Raw genomic sequence first — 18,740 nt, 5'->3', positions numbered from 1 at the left:
AAATAGTTTTTCTAAAACAACATTATCAAGAATAAAATGAATATTAAGTACAATGACCTAATAAATGAATGTTTTAACTAACAAAAAAGTTCAACTATGATTTTTCTCTAAAATGAGTTTATTTAAGGTATTCAAAAGTAATGTAAGTTAGCTTAGGCATTTTGATGGCTAATGTAGCCTTCTCAATCTAGCCATAATGTCTAGGCTGGGTTTAAGAGGTTACAGTTAGACCTAGTGTGTCTCTATGGGGAGCACCGATTCAAGATGGTACAATGAGAATGTGTATGGACATCGACAGTTGAATGAGTTGACGGTAAATAATAAGTACCTACTTTCGAGGATTGATGATTTGTTTGATCAGTTCTGTGGGGCATCTGTGTTCTCAAAGATTGATCTCCTTTCTTGGTACCGTTAGTTAAAGGTAAAAGAAGCTGATGTGCATAAGACTTCGTTTAGGACTCGTTATAGTCATTACGAGTTCCTTGTCATGCCATTCGGTTTGATTAATGCTCCAGATACGTTCATGGATCTCATGAATCGGGTTTTTCAGCCGCATTTGGATCAGTTTGTCGTGGTTTTCGTCGACAAAATTTTGGTGCACTCTAAGATTGAGGTTGGTCATGATGAACATCTTAGAGTGGTTCTGCAAATTCTTTGTGAGAAGAAACTCTTTGCCAGGTTGAGTAAGTGTGAATTCTGGTTGAGGGAAGTTACTTTTCCGGGACATGTGGTTTCTGCCGAGGGTATTCGTGTGGGCTTGAAAAAGATTGAGGTTGCACTCAAGTGGAAATAGCCTAAGAATGTGTCTGAAATCTGGAGTTTTCTCATTTTGGCAAGATACTTTCAGAGATTTGTGAAGGAGTTCTTGCTTATGGTAGCTCCTTTGAAGAATTTGTTGCATCAAATCTGTGTGGACCAATGAGCAACAATCAAGCTTTGAGAAGCTCAAATCTATTTTGACTTAGGCACCCCTTTTGATTCAACCTGAATCTGGAAAGGAGTTTGTTGTGTATAGTGATGCAGCTTATACTAGTTTGGGTTGTGCATTGATGCAAGAGGGTAAACTAGTGGCTTACTTTAAATCATGGTTTTCAAACTCAATAATTTAGAAAGCATCGCTGCAAAATAAAGTAATCACTTAAGTGTTTTTCTGAAATTAAATAAATAGTCTGATCAAATATCTTCCTAAAAATTGGAGGGTGATTTGCCAAAAATTAATGTTATCAAAACACAGGATCTCGAATTCAACTTTTGGGTTTAAAAGAAGTCAATGTAATTCTTCAAAATTCAACCATAACGTCTAGGCCGAGTGTGGGGTGTTACATTCACTAACATAATCATACCAATTTGAACCTCATATACCATGTACCAATATGGTTATCTAGAAATTTGACACCAAAACAAACAGTACACATAATATCCTTATAGCTTTGAAATCAACATCAAACCATTATTCCAATGGTTCCAACCAAAATCTCACCTATCCAAATATTCCTTATAATAATCTAACTTATCAAATACTATTTCATTGCATCACATATCAAACTCAAATACCACATTCAAAGTCACTATTTCAAGTCATGATCAACACATCAATTAGCCAACAAGCACACATACTTTGTGAAATCACAAAACACACTTACTTTTACAAAACATTATACAAATCACTCGTATTACATGCCACATAACTGGATTAAATGCTCAAGAAAAATTCTACCAAAAGGTGGATGGATAGTGTGATCTCCAAGTTCATCCGATTGTCGAGTTCCGTAAAATGATAACTACAGAAAAAAGGAAAATGGAACAGAGTAAGCTTCAATTGAGCTTAGTAAGTTCATAGATTGGAAATGATATAACAAACCTTAATATCAAATTTTAATTAAAAAAAATACTTAACTAAAATTTAACCCTATAACCACAACCATATCAATAGGTAAGTTCATTGCATACAAGTTATATAAGCTTCCAACTATACAAGTTGATTCAATACCAAGTCAAGTCATCATATCAATAAGCACAAACATACTTTTAAGTCATTCTAGTCATTAAATCTTTTAACAACCACAATTCAACCTGATGAGCTAATATGAATAGATACAGATACTCAGTTATCCACCCAAAACACATTAGAATGCTCAAACGAGCTAAGCCATCCAAGAACATGCCTGGGCATTGAGTACCAAGCCCGAATGTCACACTCTAAAATTTGAGTTTGTAGAATTGGGTAAGTATGATCAGGTTAGTGAACCGAAAGCCGTAATTGGTTGGATAATAAAATAATTAGGAATTAATTAAATAAAATATTAAAATAATTAGAATTAAAAATTCTAGGCTAAGAAATGAAAATTAGGTGTCAGAGAATTAATTTTGTTAAAACGGATTTTTAAAACGAGTTTTGATTTAGAAATAATTTTGAAATTGGTTTTTATTGAAAAACAAGGACCTATTTGAAAAAAGGAAGAAACTAGAAATGGTTAAATGGGTAATGACCCAATTTTTAAAAATTGGGTGCCTATTTAAGAACCTACACCGTCCCTTCCTTCTCATTTTCACATCTTCTTCAAAAATTTGCCAAACACCAAATTAAAGTTTTTCTTTCAAAATTAGTTCATCCTTTTTTTAAGCTCTCCAAACCCAAAATCTCTTTTCAACTTTAAAGAATACTCATGTTTTCATCCTCAAATCCTCAAAAAGATCTTCATCCGTTTTAGCTCGAATTAGCTCATAGCTCATCAATTTTGCAAATTTGAGGTGATATTCTAACTTTTTATGATTAAACTAAGTGAGTTGTTATTGCAATTCAAGATTTAAATTATTTATTCAAGATCTCAATATATTACTTGATTTTAAGTTTTTTTGGCTTAAAATGGTAGATCTCATATTTCTTGGCTAAGCTTTGGTTTTATAGTGATTTATAACTTATTTTGATCTAATTAAAAGATATTTGATCTTAATTTAACAAATCCATAATGAATTTAAGCAAATTGAATGTTTTCCTTTTAAAAGATCACATAAGTTTGATTTTTCTAGAAAAATTAGATCGGTGTAATTAGGTAAAATTGATGGTTTAGATTTGTAATTAGATTATATTTAGGATGTATGAAGTTGAAATCCAAGCTTAGAAATAAGATTTCAGCGGTTAAACACCTATTTCGACAAAACTAGTTAAGTTTTTAGTAGATAGGTTAAGAGGCTTTGATATGTGATTTTGGAATGATTTAATGGTGTTTGTTGCTATTAGTAAAGCCTTTGTAATGTGTTTGATGTGTATGTGAAATGCCAATTCATTTGGGAGCCTCCACAAGCATGGGCAAAGGCAAACAAAAGCTTACTTGAGCATAGTAGTTGAAGCAAGAGCTAAGGTGAGTGATTTGATATACTGCATTTAAACTCCTGTACGTAGGCTAAGGTAACACATGCAAACCGTTGTTTATTTGATATGTGAACTTGCTATGTGTTGGTATGTAAACTTTGTTTTATTAACCTATGAACCCTGCTTCTAAATTGTGTATGCCTGTATGTGTGACGTGAACCCCCATATGTAATCTACGAACCCTATTACACAACAAGCGAACTCTACTTCACAATAGATGAACCATGTTTTATACAATACAAGCCTTAACACCAGTTATATGAGAACCATCCTATACTTCCATGCGAACTTATGCTAGGTGATATGTGAACATATGCGTTGTTAGTATGCGAACCCCTTCCATCATGAAAACCCCTACCCATATATGAGCTACTTATTGTGCGAGCCCCTATCCTTATACGAGCTACACTTTTGTGATCTACTCTTGTGCTAGCTACCTTTGCGCGAGCTACCTAAGGGTGTGAGCCTATAGTGTATTGTGGGAACCCTATAAGACGCGAATCTAAGTGCATGGGTGAACCCCAAACAATGTGTGTGAGTCGTTCCTTATGCGAACCATAGTGTATGCGAAAGCATTCCATTATGCGAACCTATACCTAAGTGTGAACCCTTACCATGTGTGAATCTAACCTTCATGTATGGACCTTGCTCAAGTGTGAATCCCTTGTTATTAAGCAAACCTCTAAGTATGAAATACAAACCCTTCTTGGTATGATTTGCGAACCCTACTAAGAATGATATGCGAACCCTAATAAGAATGATATGCAAACTTTAGATACATAATATGTGAACCTATTTTTAAAGACATCCGAACATGCGAGCCTATAGGTGATATGCTATGTGATTGTATGTGATGTGCAAACCTATATTGTGTGATTATGTGTGATATGCGAACCTGTTTTATGTATTGGAAACCTATATTAAAATGATATGCAAGTCTATACTAGTTTGATATACCATTGTTGCCCAGCAATTCAAGGTGGTAGGTAATCATTGCCGGGAAACTCGGGATGAAAAAATTAATCTGATAAACCATCATTGTTGGGCAATCTAGGGTGGTAGGTAATTGTTTTCGGGCAACCTGACATGACATTTGATTCAATAAACCATCATTGTCGGACAATCCGGGGTGTTAGGTCATCATTGTCGGGAAATCCGAGATGAAGGATTAAAATATATGAGTCATGATAAGATATGATCTGTTATATTGCATGGACTTTAATTTGATGCAAATTGATATTTTATTTGATTTGTCTATTTTATGCAAAATACTTATTTTATGAGATCTGTTATGTCGTGTGAGTTACTATTTGGTGCAAGCTGTAATAATATGTGAACCATTATTGTATGCCTTTTTTAACCTAATCGATGTGTTTACTTGTAGTATGCTTGAGCACTCACTGAGCTTTAATAAGCTCACCCACTCTTTTATGACATTACAGTGACATAGCTTGTGCTGAGGTGGAGAAGTGAGCCATCCAAGTGATCTAAAATGAGGCTATACCTGGGTATGTTGTTGTGTTCCCAAACCCAATGAGGAAGGCAATGTGGGATCAAATTATAGGATTTAGATTTAGAGCTAGTTATAATTTTTGGGTTGTAATTGGACATTACGAACTCTTTAAATTGTTTGGTTTAAAACTTTGATTATCGTTTTTGATAGATGATTAAAAGGTGGATTGTGAATGCTTGATGAGAAGTATGATTAATTGATTGACTAACTTATAAGTGCAGGTTGAAAAGCTGTTGGTCATCAAGGTAAGTCTTAGATGTTTTATGTGTGATTTGGAATGTAATAATGAGTTCAATATGCATGAAGTGTAAAATTGGACTAGTTATATAAATTGTTAGATGCCTCCAAACTAATTAAATGATAACTTTATGAAGTGTGTATGATGTTTAAATAGATTTTACAAACAAGACCGATATGTATAATTCTACAATACTATTTGAAAACCTTGAGATATGGTGTTTTTCTAACATTTTACTATACTACATTTTAAATTTAAGTGTATGTTTTTAAACAAAGCGGTTTTTCAAGTGCCTACAAATATAGTCTTTTAAAAATATCTTTTTGCGTCCATGTATGTTAAATTGAAGTTTTCAAAGTAATTTCCTATTATATATAAAATTATAAATTTAGTTTTGTTGTTGATTTGATGATCAAAGCAGCGAAACGGAAGTATGACTTTAGGTTATTAAATATACCATGAATAATTGTGTGAGGTGTGTTTGGTGGTTGGTGTGCTTTATAGTGGTTTTAATAGAGAATAACTTTGGTGGTTAATATGACATTCAAAATTTTGGTTGGACTATCCTGGCTGGGTTTGAGGTGCCACACCAAAGGCTAACATCCCTTCAGAAACACACCTGGGCACTAAGTGCTAAGCCCGTAGGCTTCACATCCTTCCCAGAAACACGTCTGAATCACTATAAATATAACTCGATAATCTAAAACAAATGCTAGATTCTGGTACATTTAGTGTGTAATAATATATAATTATCTCATCTCATGTCAAACTCGTACAGTGCGTGATATAACCCTACTGGCATGCCAACCGTATCCTATCTTATGTTCATCTCGACTCGAAACATGTAATAGTATATCATTTTTCAATCAAATCATTTTTCTCACCTTTGTATCAATTCCAGCATTTAAGTTTAAATCTGAACATTCCAAATATACAATTCAAACATAACTATTACAAAAATATAAGGAACTACACCATATGAATTTACCAGGGAGAAATGTCAATGACTAATATGCTATTTTTCCTTTTCCTTGGTTATCACTAGTTGATCCTTTTCTTGATCTATACAGTAATTCGTTTGAATTTATCAGGTCTAAATACCTTATAACATTTAATTTAATGCATATGACCTCCTATTATCATTTTTCATAATTTCCTAAAGTTTTGTATTTCATGCAATTTAGTCCTTAAAACCATAACAAGCTTATTTTTCACAGTTAAGCCTAAAACCTTAAAGCTGAATTCATTTCCATCCCTTTATAGTTCACAAGTAACAAAATTTACAACAGTTTCATGTCAAATTCAACATATTATCATTTTAGTCCCTAAATTCAAAACTATCCAAGTTCACTTTACAAAATAGTCCTAGTTCATGATAAAGCTTCAAAAATCTTTAAAAACAACAATAATAACTTTTTAAAACTTTGAAGTATTACAAAATAAACCTAGGCTAGCTAGATTAAGCTACAACGATCTCAAAAACATAAAATTTACGAAAAATAAGCTTAGAAATCACTTACATGCAAGAACATATGCTTGGCTGAATGCTCCTAGGTTAAAAAATGGTGTTTTAGGGTAGAATGAACAAGAAATGAAGAAGATGACCTATGTTTGTTTATGTTTTAATATTATTAATACTTTTAACATTATTTTAATAAACATTTTAATTATAAAACTCAAATAACTAAATACATAACCATCCACTAGCTTCAAAAATGGCTTAATTGCCTTAAAGAACCTCAAACCATTATTATTTAAGCTTTTTATCAAATAAAACCAATATCGATTAACTTTTACGATTTTATGATTTAGTCCTTATACCTCAATTGACTATCAAAACATTAAAATTATTAGAGCAATCTTTAATACAACACTCTAAAGACTTCATAAGTATTAAATAAATAATATTTACGGGCTCACATCGGAATTGTGGTGTCAAAACCACTATTTTTGACACCACTAAAAATGAGTTCTTACATAAATAGCATCTAATCACATTTATTGTATTTGCAGATATCATTATTTAATTACTAATGATACTAACCTCCTCCTCCGTCCAACCTCCCTTAATTGATCTTCTAGTAGCACCTGAAGTCTTCTTAAAATAACAAAATAAGTCTAATTAGAAAAAATTATGATGAAATATATACACATTCATATTCATAATTGATATAAAAAAGAGTTAAAATAAGAGAAAATTAAAATACCATTGAACATATACTATCTTTTGAATTGCATCAATGGTTGTGGTATTATCGTCAGTATCAACTTGTTCCATGCTTTAAAATACACTAGTACCAAAAAAATAACCTTTTTTTTAAACTCTAAACGAAGCCTTAACCAGCAAGATAGAGCCAAAAATCCTTTTTTTTTTGTAAAAAATCCCCTAAACTAGAGCTTCGATATTAAATCCAATGTAACAGAAAAAAGGGTTTTCTTTTTTTTGAAAAAGAAATTTTCTTAGTCTCCTCTAAACAAGTTTTAACTTTCTTAAAAAAATATTTGAAATAATCAATGAAATGCAATAATTTAAAAAAAGGGGGAAATTGAATAGATTAATATATAAATATAAGAATAAAAGGATAAGTAGTAGAGTTCTCAAGAGCTATCTTTTTATTTTATCAAATAGTGTAGCGGGAAAGTGAGTGATGAGAAGTTGGGAATAATAAGAATATATATATGATTTAATTAGAAAGATTTAATTTTTAAAATAAATTTATTATCAAATTTAAATAGCATATATTTAAAAAAACATTAAAATTTTATTTAAAAACAAGTTCTTAAACCATCCTAATAAAACATTTGGGCCTAAAATCTATTGAGGCTTGGCTCGAACTCGGCCCGACCCATGATCACCTCTACTCTTGGTGTAGACAGAGGCCACTAAAAGTCTTTGTAAAAACATGTCAAAGAGCCCATAAGCCCTATAGAAAGGTTTGAAAGCTTGTAGACTCTAGCAAAATGTTTTAGAAACTCTAGAATTCTTTAAGATTGTATATACTTGTATAACTTATTTAAGAGTCATGAATTTGATCCTACATTTGTATTGTTTGTAACCATTAGATGGAGAGGGCTTGGCTTATAAATAAGTACATACTTTAAAGAATAGAGGCGAGAAGTATGATAAAGAAGAACAAGAACATGAAAAACAAGTAGAAGAAGAAAAGAAAGAATAGACAAAGCTAGCTACTATTGAAAAGCCATCATAAGAAGTTGAAGTTAAAGAAGAAGAAGAAGGAGGTGAAGCTGGAATAGATGAACTTATGGGAACCATAATTTCCCCAGTGATAAAAAGAATAACAAAATCCTTTTTATCATTGGGAGCAATTGTGATTCCCACAAGTTCTTGAGAAGGCTTTATTGGAAGTTGCTAAAGTTGGAAAGGTATATGGAACTTGGACTTGGTATTGTGCTTAATGCTTCTATTATCATTTATGAGTATGAGCTTTTTTAGTTTTTAATTGATAATTTTCATTAAAGAAGTTTAGTTTTCAACTATAATTTATCTTGTTGGTTGTAAATTGTTACAAAGTTTCCAACTCCTGAACTTGGATGATCATGCCAATTTATCTTGTTAGTTTTCATCAAGGTCCTTGAATTTCTTCTCCAAATGTTTCATATAATTCACTGCTTTGCTCATATAATCCAACATCGACCGCTTTCCCTAAAAATTGAACTATTCACAAAAATGGCAAAACCCTAAGAAATTTAACATAGTTACGTGAAAGGTTTTTTTTGTTTACCTTGATGTATTTTCCAGGGAGAAGTGATCGAAGTGAAGCATAAAGGGAAGCCATATATTGTCTCCTTTATTGTTCAATCTCACTATGTAGCTTTATTTTATTAAATTTATCACTATTAGTGTCGCCTTTCATATGACAGATTTTTCTGGGACGATTTTTCATCGTGGGGTTTGATATTAGAGGTTTTGTTTCCAACACTACAGCTTGATCAGTGATCGAATCTTTTGGGATTTTGTGTTGTTTGGTATGGGAGAAAATCTGGTACACAAGGTCATTGCTTTGGTGTAAAGGAAGCATATTGTTCAATGACAATTATTCAAGAACTAAAGTTTTTTTATTTATTTATTTTGTATGTTGATCACCAAAAATAATGAAAGAAAAGAAAGATATATTAATCATTCTTCAATGGGGGAAAAAGAATATTTTCTGCAAATTCTTTTTTCCCCCTTAGAATAAACTAAAGCAATTATGGAAAATGACCTCATCGACCATTGTTAATTAAATGGAGAAATTTTGTTGTTAGTCCTTATACTATGTGTAAGTTATGTATTTAGTCCTTATACTCAAATTTTGTGAATTTGAATATTTTTATTTTTTGAATTTTGAATGTAACAACCCATTTTTAGTTGTATTAGAAATAGTGGTTTTGGGACCACAATTTCGACGTGTGAGTCCATAAATATTATTTATTTAACATTTACGAGGTTATTAGAGTGTCGTATTAAAGTTTGGTCCAGTAATTTTGAAGTTTGAATAGTTAATTAAGGAAAATGACTAAATTGTAAAAGCTACAAAAGTTAATCGCTATTAAGTTATATGTTTTAATTGAATATAAAATCATGATTGGAGTGTTTTAAATGGAAATTAAGCCATTTTTAAAGCTAGTGGTCGATTTGTGCTTAGTAATTGATTTTTATAATTAAAATGATCATTAAAATAATGTTAAAAGTGTTAATAATATTAGAACATAAAGAAATAAAATATCATCATCATCTTCATTCTTTTGTTTCCACCAAAAAAGACCACCATTACAGAAGAAAAGAAAAGGTTCAAGCATCCTTTTACATTCGACCATTGCCTGTAAGTTTATTCTAAGCTTGTTTCTTGTAAATTTTATGTTTTTGAGATCGTTGTAACTTATTTTAGCTAACATAGGGACTATTTTGTAAAAATATTAAAGGTTTTGAAACTTTTCATTAATGATTTTGAAATGTTATTGAAGTTAAATGATAGATTTATAAGTTTGGTTGTTAAATAGAACTATTTTGTAAAGAGATTTTTGTTAATTTTGAATATAAGGACTAAAATGTTAGTATCATGAAATTGGCATGAATTTCCTATAAATTTAGTTGTTTGGGAGCTATTAAAGGATGATATTGAATTTGAATTTAATGTCTTTGGCTTAATTGTGAAAAATATATAAGTTTTAGTTTTGGGGACTAAATTGAATAAAAGGTAAAAGTTTGGGGAAAATATTGTAAAATGTTAATAATGGTCATATGCATATTTTTAGAAAATATAAGGTATTTGGATTTGTTAATTGAGTTAAATTATTATATAGATCAAGAAATGGATCAACCTACGATAAACGCGAAAAGGAAAAAATATTTAATAGTTTTCGTTTTGTGTTCGTTGCTATTTTGTTTAGATAAATTTATATTAGGTTCATTTTGATAAAGAATTAATTTTGTTTATATTATGTATATATATGTTGGAATGATTGGTTTGAATAAATATTGAAATTGAGATTAAAGGACCGAATTGTAAAGTATAGTAATTGTATGTGTTTGGAATGAATTGAGAGATGATATGGAATGTTAATTGGCCATGTTGTATATGAGAATATGTTATAATGATGGAGAGAGTATGGGAATTCAATTAATTCCCAAGTGAACACAGTGAATGATTAGTATGCAAATGACATGTCATTAAGGTTTATCAGACACTATGTGTCGATGATTATATGTATCAGGTACTATGTACCAGTGACTATATTATCAGGTATTTTGTACCGGTGTTCATATTATATCAGACACTAGGTGCCAATGTTTATATTTATCAGGTACTATGTACTGGTGGTGGATACCATATTGATGGCTAAGATTTAGCATTTGTTGCAGATTCTCCACAACTCATGTAAGCCGCATCAAATAATGGTTAATGTCCCAATTTGCAGCTCGTGTGAGAAAAGTTATACCGTATATTTTACCGACTGCATGTGTGGGCATTAAAACAACAAATTTATATAATAATTTTTAAAGCCCGATTTTACTGTAAGAGTACAATGTCAGTTGTAATATTTATAATTCCGATAACACGAAGTATTCCAAGGGGTCGAACCCAAAGGAAGAGGCGATTAAGCAATACTTAGCATACATAATAGAGTCTAAGCGGTTACTAATACGATTTTATAGTACATCAATTCATAAAAAGATGAGTTTGAAAAAAGATTAATTATTCTACTCTAAGGACTAAATTGTAAGAATGTAAAACTAGAGGGACTATCCAATAAATAACTAATGGGGGTTGGTTGAATTCGATGTGGTTCACCAAATCTCAAACTAAGGACATAAATTACTTAAATTTATCTTCTGATCTCAATTTTACTGACTTATACGAATTAGGTCCAGTTTATCTTCCGATCTCGTCAGTTAATCTGGGACTAACAAACAGGTGTGCAGAAGATCACCTTTTGGTCTCACTTTATCTTGATATTCCCTTAGGGGCATCACTACCTAAGTTCTAAGTTCTATTAAAATTAATCCAATTTGTTACAATTTAGTCATTTGTCCGAAGATTTTAGTTTATCCACATCTCCATCAACCAACCTCCTTAAAGGTTTAACTACACATGCTAAAAGTGAAGAAAATAAATATAATAATAGAGAAGAAGACAACCATGAAAGTAAATTTTAAGAAAAAAATAAAAGTTGAGATTTTTATACAAGAAAATTTAAATAGCATGAAACCAAAAACATGTAACAAGAAAATCTAAAGCAGGACACATAAAAGGAACAAACTTTAACAGATTTAAAGTAAAATAAACTGAAATACATTACTAAAGCTTAAAGAGTCTTGAAAGAAAAGTATAGGGGCTGAAAATGTAAATAAACCTTAGCTACAGTGTTAACTAACTTAACTAACACTAAGGACAACAAGAACAAGAAGTAAATACAGAGAAATAAACTCTAATCTAATGTAGAAGAAGAGAAAAATAAAAACCCTAGAAAAGTGCTGAGAAAAACTAAAGAAGACCTAGCGAAAACTAAACGTAGAACTAAGCTAATGTGTGTCTCTTTTCTCCTCAACAATTTTTGGCTATTTGAAGTGTATTCTGATGGCTTTTCTATGCCAAAAATGCCCCTACACGAGCCTTGTGTGATTGGTTGGCCGAGTAGACAAAGGTTGCCCTTTTTGTCCAAGCTTGTCCCCATGATGAAGGTGATATCGCGATGCGCAGAAGAGGATATTGCGATATCTCAGGCAGTATTGAAACTTGGGGTTTTCCTTGGGAAATGGATATCGCAATACCCAGAGGTGATATCGCGATACTTGTAACATCCCAAAAATCGGGAGTTAGTAGAATCAAGTTTGGGAATCGAGAAAGAGTGGTCATACCCTAATTTTTGAGATTATCTATGAGATTTTAGGAATAAATGAGGTATTGGTTTATTGGATAAGTGTTATTGAAACATTCCTTGAAACCCAAGTTCAAATCCCTTCTCTCTCACCATTTTTATTATTTTGTTAATTTTGCCTCAAACCTTAATATGTGACACGCCTTGTTTTTAAAATAAATATTGCAAAATTATTTCAAAAATAAAGAAATAGCCTATTGCTTAATTGATAAATACAAAAGCATGAAAATTAATTGAGATCTATGTTTGAATCATTTCCCATGCAAAATAATTAATTTTTATAGAATCCCTTATTTTTAATGTGTGCCATCCATACCCTGGTAACCCTAGGTATAAATGTTAATTTTGCACAAAATAATCAGCCTTTATTCTATTTTTACTCACCCTAGCCATTCCTCCCCTCTCCTTTCCTCTTTTCTCTTCAAATTTCTATCTTTCTCCATAGTTGCCGTCGCCCATAACACCTAGTTTTACCATCTCTTTCTTTTTCTTTTTGCCTCAAGATTTGTTAACATATTCTCCATCATATTGCTGTCACTTTTTCTCATTAAAATCAGCCTCAAATCTAAAATCTTAAACTCCAAGATCGATCCCGAATATTTCCAAGAAAGTGTCATTATCGTTTCTCTAAACTAGTTTGTGTTAGATCTCTCCTTTCTTTAATTTCTTGATTAATATTGTCAATTAAAAATCTAAATTTCTAGATCTTTAATTTGGAGGAATTTTAAAGATTTTAAAGGTATTTTTCCAACTTTTTAATAGATCTCAAAATTGATTTTAAATCAACCCCAATTTTGGTCACCGCGGATGGTGGTGCGTGAGCCTATTTGCAAGAAAGGGGGCAATTTTGTTTCTAAATTCTTGCCCATTTTTTTAGCATTAATTTGGGTTCTTGAACCCTCCTAATCAGACTTTAATCACATTAAATTAGGGAAAAATGTTCCTGGTCAATTGGCCATTCGAATCTCACAAATCGGGAAGCATAAGTGCGATTAAATGTAAACTAGTTGCTAGTTTGATAGTGTGACTATATGATTGGAATTGTGATGCATGATTGTGTTATATGGTATGAGATTTCTTGCTTGAATAACATGATTTGCTGAAATATTGTGTTTATGCATGAGATATTTGCTATGATGTATATTGAAAAGGTTGTTATACATGCACAATGAAATTCGTAAAGTATGTGAAATTGAATGATATTAATAACACCATCATAATGGTAGTTTGAAAGCTAGAACATTGTTTCCATTTATTGAAAGTATTTGATTATTGAGGACGTGTTAAACATGTCAATTAAATGTGAAAAGTATTGAATTATGGTTATATATGAGTTTGCATGACATATTGCATATGCCTTGGGATGGGATATTTTGTGGTTGATGGCAGCTCGTCTGCATTTTTACTGGTAGCTCATCTGCATTATTACTGGCAGAATTTTCTGCATATTGTTATTGGTGGTTTTAACTGAACGATCTTAAGCTCATAATGTTTTGAAGTTCGGATGACAGGTTCTGGGGAACTTGTGGTGTGTAGCGGATGGTATAGGTAGGAACCTTTTTTCATTGCATCATGCTCATGGCATATTCGAATGTTATTGATTTATGATTTTTATTGTAATGTGTTGTATTGGATGGTATCAAAATTAATGATTGTTACTCGAATGAATGATGACCCATGCTCATACACCGTTTAACATCAATTTATTAATTGTTGTGTAATTATATGAAATTCCAATGATGGTTTTGTGTTCTTTTGTTAATGCTAACATGTTTAACTGTATTTGATATTTATGTCTGTTTAAATAATTGTTCAACTCACACTGAGCTTTCATAAGCTCACCCCCTTAGTGTTGAACTTTTTAGGTAAACCTCGAAATTAGGACCGGACTTGACATTCAGAGAATCATCTCAAACATTAGACTGTTTTGAAACAAGTATTTTCAATAATTTAATTATTGGTTTTTGGATTGTAATTTTTAATGTCTTGGGTTTGTGGCTTGCTAACTTTCTTTTGGGGATTTTTCCATGCATGGATTACTCAAGCATAATAACTGGAAAATGCATGATATCGGGCTTAAGTAAAAATTGGCATTGTTTCATAATTTTAGCTGCATTGCAAATGAACCATTTTTTAGAAAAACAAATCGATAAGGCAACTAGGTTTCCAAAATGACTTGAAAAATAGTCTTTCCGCTACATTAGTTTAACAGTGAGCTTTAACAAAGAAGAGGGTCAAGAAAATGGTTTTTCTAAAAAAACACTATCAACAATAAAATGAATCTTAAGTACAATTGACCTAATAAATGAATGTTTTAAACTAACACAAAAGTAAAACTATGATTTTCCTCTAAAATGAGTTTATTTAAAGTCTTCAAAAGTAACGTAAGTTAGCTTAACCATTTCCGTGCCTAATGTAGCATTCTCAATCTAGCCCTAACATTTAGGCTGGGCTTGAGACGTTACATTTAGATGTAGCATTCTCAATCTAGCCCTAACGTCTAGGTCGAGTTTGGAAGGTTACAATACCACTGAAGGAACTCCTTGGTCTTCTATCGGAGGTATCGCGATTCCAGGGGTTGGATATCGTGATACAAAAATGAGACATTTTCACTTATTACCCGAAAATATGAAACTAACAAAAAAACTATGCTAAAAACTTTTTTTGGCTCGAGAAAAAACTCCTTAAGTGTGTCGAAAAAGCCTAATTTGCCACATTGATTTGTGGCAAACCAACTCCCCCAGACTCAAGTCTTTGCTTGTCCTCAATAAAGCACACAAAAAATGCGAAAAGACAACCCTGGTAATTTATCTACCATTTGATCAATGAATGGCAAAGGAAAATAGTCCTTCCTGGTTGCTTTGTTGAGCTTTCGATAGTCTATGCAAACTCTACATCCCATGACAATACGAGTTGGAATGAGCTCGTTGTTATCATTGCTAACCACAATAACTCCCCATTTCTTGGGTACACATTGAATATTAGTCACCTTATGTATAATATCTTCACTCTCAATAATTACATACAAGTCCAGTTAACATAAAAAAGCAGGATGCTCGTGACGTGTGCATGTAGGATGAACCAAATCCTCATTGAATTTGATTTTTTTCATTAAAAAGGGCTCGTGCATGTTCTACAGTACCCCCTGTAAATACTTCACCGGTATGAAAAGTTCTTAATGTTAGTAGCATTCCTGGTTCTCCAATGGATTGCCCTGCAATAATACCGACAACTTCTCCCAATTCAATCAGGTCACATGAGTGGGTCTCTGACCATAACATAATCGAAAAATCCAAGATGTACTCCTATAAGTAAAGGGAGTTCAAATAGATATTGGTTGTGTCCCACGAACTATCAGAAATAGGGTATATTATTCCAGCATCAAGCCATTGGATAATCCCATTTTTAACAACTTCCTTCATAATGGGGTTCAGTCTTCTCTACTGCTCAATAGATTTGTCATGGCAATCCTCCAATAAAATCTTATGCATGTAGATGGCCGGACTGATTCCCTTGATATTCGTGATTGCCCACCCCAACACTTTCTTATATCTCTTTAAAACTTCTAACAATTGAGTCTATTGATTAGGTGTTAATTCTACAGAGATAACTACTGGCAATGTGTTATTGTCTTCCAAGTAGGCGTACTTCAAATATAATGGCAAGGGCTTCAACTCCAAAGTAAGAGGGTCCTCTATAAAAGGTGGAGGAGGTTTAAAAGAATGTTCTGATAAATTTAAATATTCAAAACCCCTCCGTGTTCCGTTTTCAAGTTGCTTAGCCTCCATCAGTTCACTAAGTTCTTCAATCAGTTCCTCTTTAGTCAACTAAACTGAGTTTGCTTTGATATCATAATTGTTGTAACAAAATTCTGCCAATTCTTCCTTCACTGTTGTGTCAATAATCCCAATGGTGTGACAATCTTCATCTTTATCTGCACACTTCATGGCATCAAAAACATTAAAGGTTATCTGTTGGTCATTAGCTCTCATTGTTAATTCACCTTTCTGTACATCAATCAATGTTCTACTAGTGGCTAGAAAAGGTATACCACGGATAATTGATACCTCTTTATCATCTTCACATTCTAGAATAACAAAATCTATCGAAAAAATAAAATTTTCAACTATTACCAGCACAGCTTCAATTTTACCTTTCGGATGTGCATAAGAATGATCAGCTAGTTGTAGCGTGACAGTTGTAGGTCTCGCCTTCCCAATTCTCAATTTCCTAAAAATAGACATAGGCATTAAATTTATGCTTGCACGTAAATCACATAATGTCTTGCCTACATAATGATTTCCAATAGAGCAAGGAACAGTAAAACTTCCAAGGGTCTTTCAGTTGTGGTGGCAATTTGTTTATCAACATTGCTGTGGACCCTTTAGTGAGATCAACACTTTTAAATTCTCCTAGTCTGCGCTTCTTTGACAATATATCCTTCGTGAACTTTACATAATTGCGAATTTGCTCCAATGCTTCCACTACTGGTATGTTGATATGAAGTTGCTTCAGAACATCCAAGAATATTTTGAATTGAAAATCTTGCTTCGACTTCTGGAATTGCTGAGGAAAGGGTGGTGGTGGCCTTCCTTCAACTTGTTGAAGTTGTTTCGCTGTGGCATTCTTATTTGAAACACGAGTTGAATCTACTTCAACATGCTCTTTTTTGCTCTTGTCAATTGTAGATTGCTCCATTACTGGTTCTAAATTCACCTTATGTGTGAAATCTGAGCTATCTTCTTCAACAGCGGCATCATTAACAACTCCAGGTAGCTAAGTACTACTTCTGAGTGTAATGGCTTTGCAATGCTCTTTCCATTGAGATCTTGAATTTTCAGTATCACTCGGCAATGCTCCTTGCGGTCTTGAACTTAATGCAATGGCAATTTACCCCAATTGATTTTCTAAAGCCCTTAAAAATGTAGCTTGACTCTGTATTATAGCATTGTTCTTGGCCATGTATTCCTTCAATAGAGCTTCCATAGATGAAGATAATGTTGAACTTAATTGAAAATTTTGTTGTGGTATAGGTTGATTCTATCTAGATGGTATACTTGTGACATTTTGTCGAATAATATTATTGGAATTTCTTAATCCTGATTACTCGAACTGAAATTAAGATGTTGTTTCCATCCTGGATTGCATGTATTGGAATATGGGTTATCGTTTCAACTGAAACTTCTCATGTAACATACTGAAGCTAGGTTTGCTGGACATTCATAAAAAACATGATCTTCCCCACAATAAACACATGTTAATTCTACTGCTTTCATTTCCTGCACTACAACTGGTCTCTTCAATGTTTTAATCATATTATTTAGGGATGAGACCTGAACAATTAATGAAGTGATCGCATCAAGCTCCATAACTCCAACAACTCTTCTACTAGTACCCATTCTTGTAGTCGGATATTGATAATAATTGTTAGCTATCCTTTCAAGAATTCCATAGCCTCATTATACGATTTATCTAGCAAAGTCTCATTTGCATATGCATCATCTACCATTCGTGTATGTGCATTCATTCCATTGTAAAACATTTCCATTTGCATCCAATGTTGGAAACCATACACCAGGCATTTTCTAATCAATTCCTTGAATCGCTTCCAAGCTTCATACAATGTCTCATCTTTACATTGCCAAAAAGATGTAATATTGTTCCTTACTTTGGCATTCCTGTTTGGAGGGTTGTATCGCAAAAAAAAAAAAAAAACTTTGACAAAGTTCATTCCAAGATGCCACCGTTCCTAACGGCAAAGCATTTAACCATGCTCTGGCATGATCTCGCAATGAATAAAGAAATAACTTGAGTCTCAGGGAATCTTCAAGAACACCCTGTTGCTTAAATGAATCACAAACTTCCAAAAAAAGTTTTAAAAGAAGCCGTGAATCTTCAGTAGGTAATCCACTGTACTGTCCTACTATTTATAGCATTTGAAACATAACAGGTTTCAACTCGAAATGCAGAGCCTGAATCTGTGGCCTGACAATCCTTGGATTCAAATCATCTAAGATAGGCACTATATGTTCTCTAATGGGTCTGTCTCTATCATCTATCATACGAGGAATATTAGCGCCACTACCATTCAGATGTAATGCATCTTCTTTGTCGGGATCATTTCCAATCCTCGCCATCTCTTGCAATTCCTTTCTCCTTCTCCTCAAGGTTCTCTCAATTTCAGGATCAAAATAATACTCTTCGTTTTCGGGAATAACTCTACTTATAAACTATCA

At 32.5% G+C, this 18,740-nt stretch overlaps 1 non-coding gene across 1 annotated transcript; it reads left to right on the top strand.

The window, feature by feature from the left end:
- The first annotated feature begins 18,068 nt into the window (after positions 1-18,068).
- On the top strand, positions 18,069-18,175 carry LOC128035761 (small nucleolar RNA R71). Its single transcript, XR_008192310.1, has one exon. It is a non-coding gene; the product is annotated as a small nucleolar RNA R71 (small nucleolar RNA).
- The last annotated feature ends 565 nt before the right edge of the window (positions 18,176-18,740 follow it).

The sequence above is a fragment of the Gossypium raimondii genome, chromosome 12 (genome assembly GCF_025698545.1).
Source record: "Gossypium raimondii isolate GPD5lz chromosome 12, ASM2569854v1, whole genome shotgun sequence".
Classification (NCBI taxonomy): domain Eukaryota; kingdom Viridiplantae; phylum Streptophyta; class Magnoliopsida; order Malvales; family Malvaceae; genus Gossypium; species Gossypium raimondii.
This window is presented reverse-complemented; position numbering and strand designations above follow the sequence as displayed.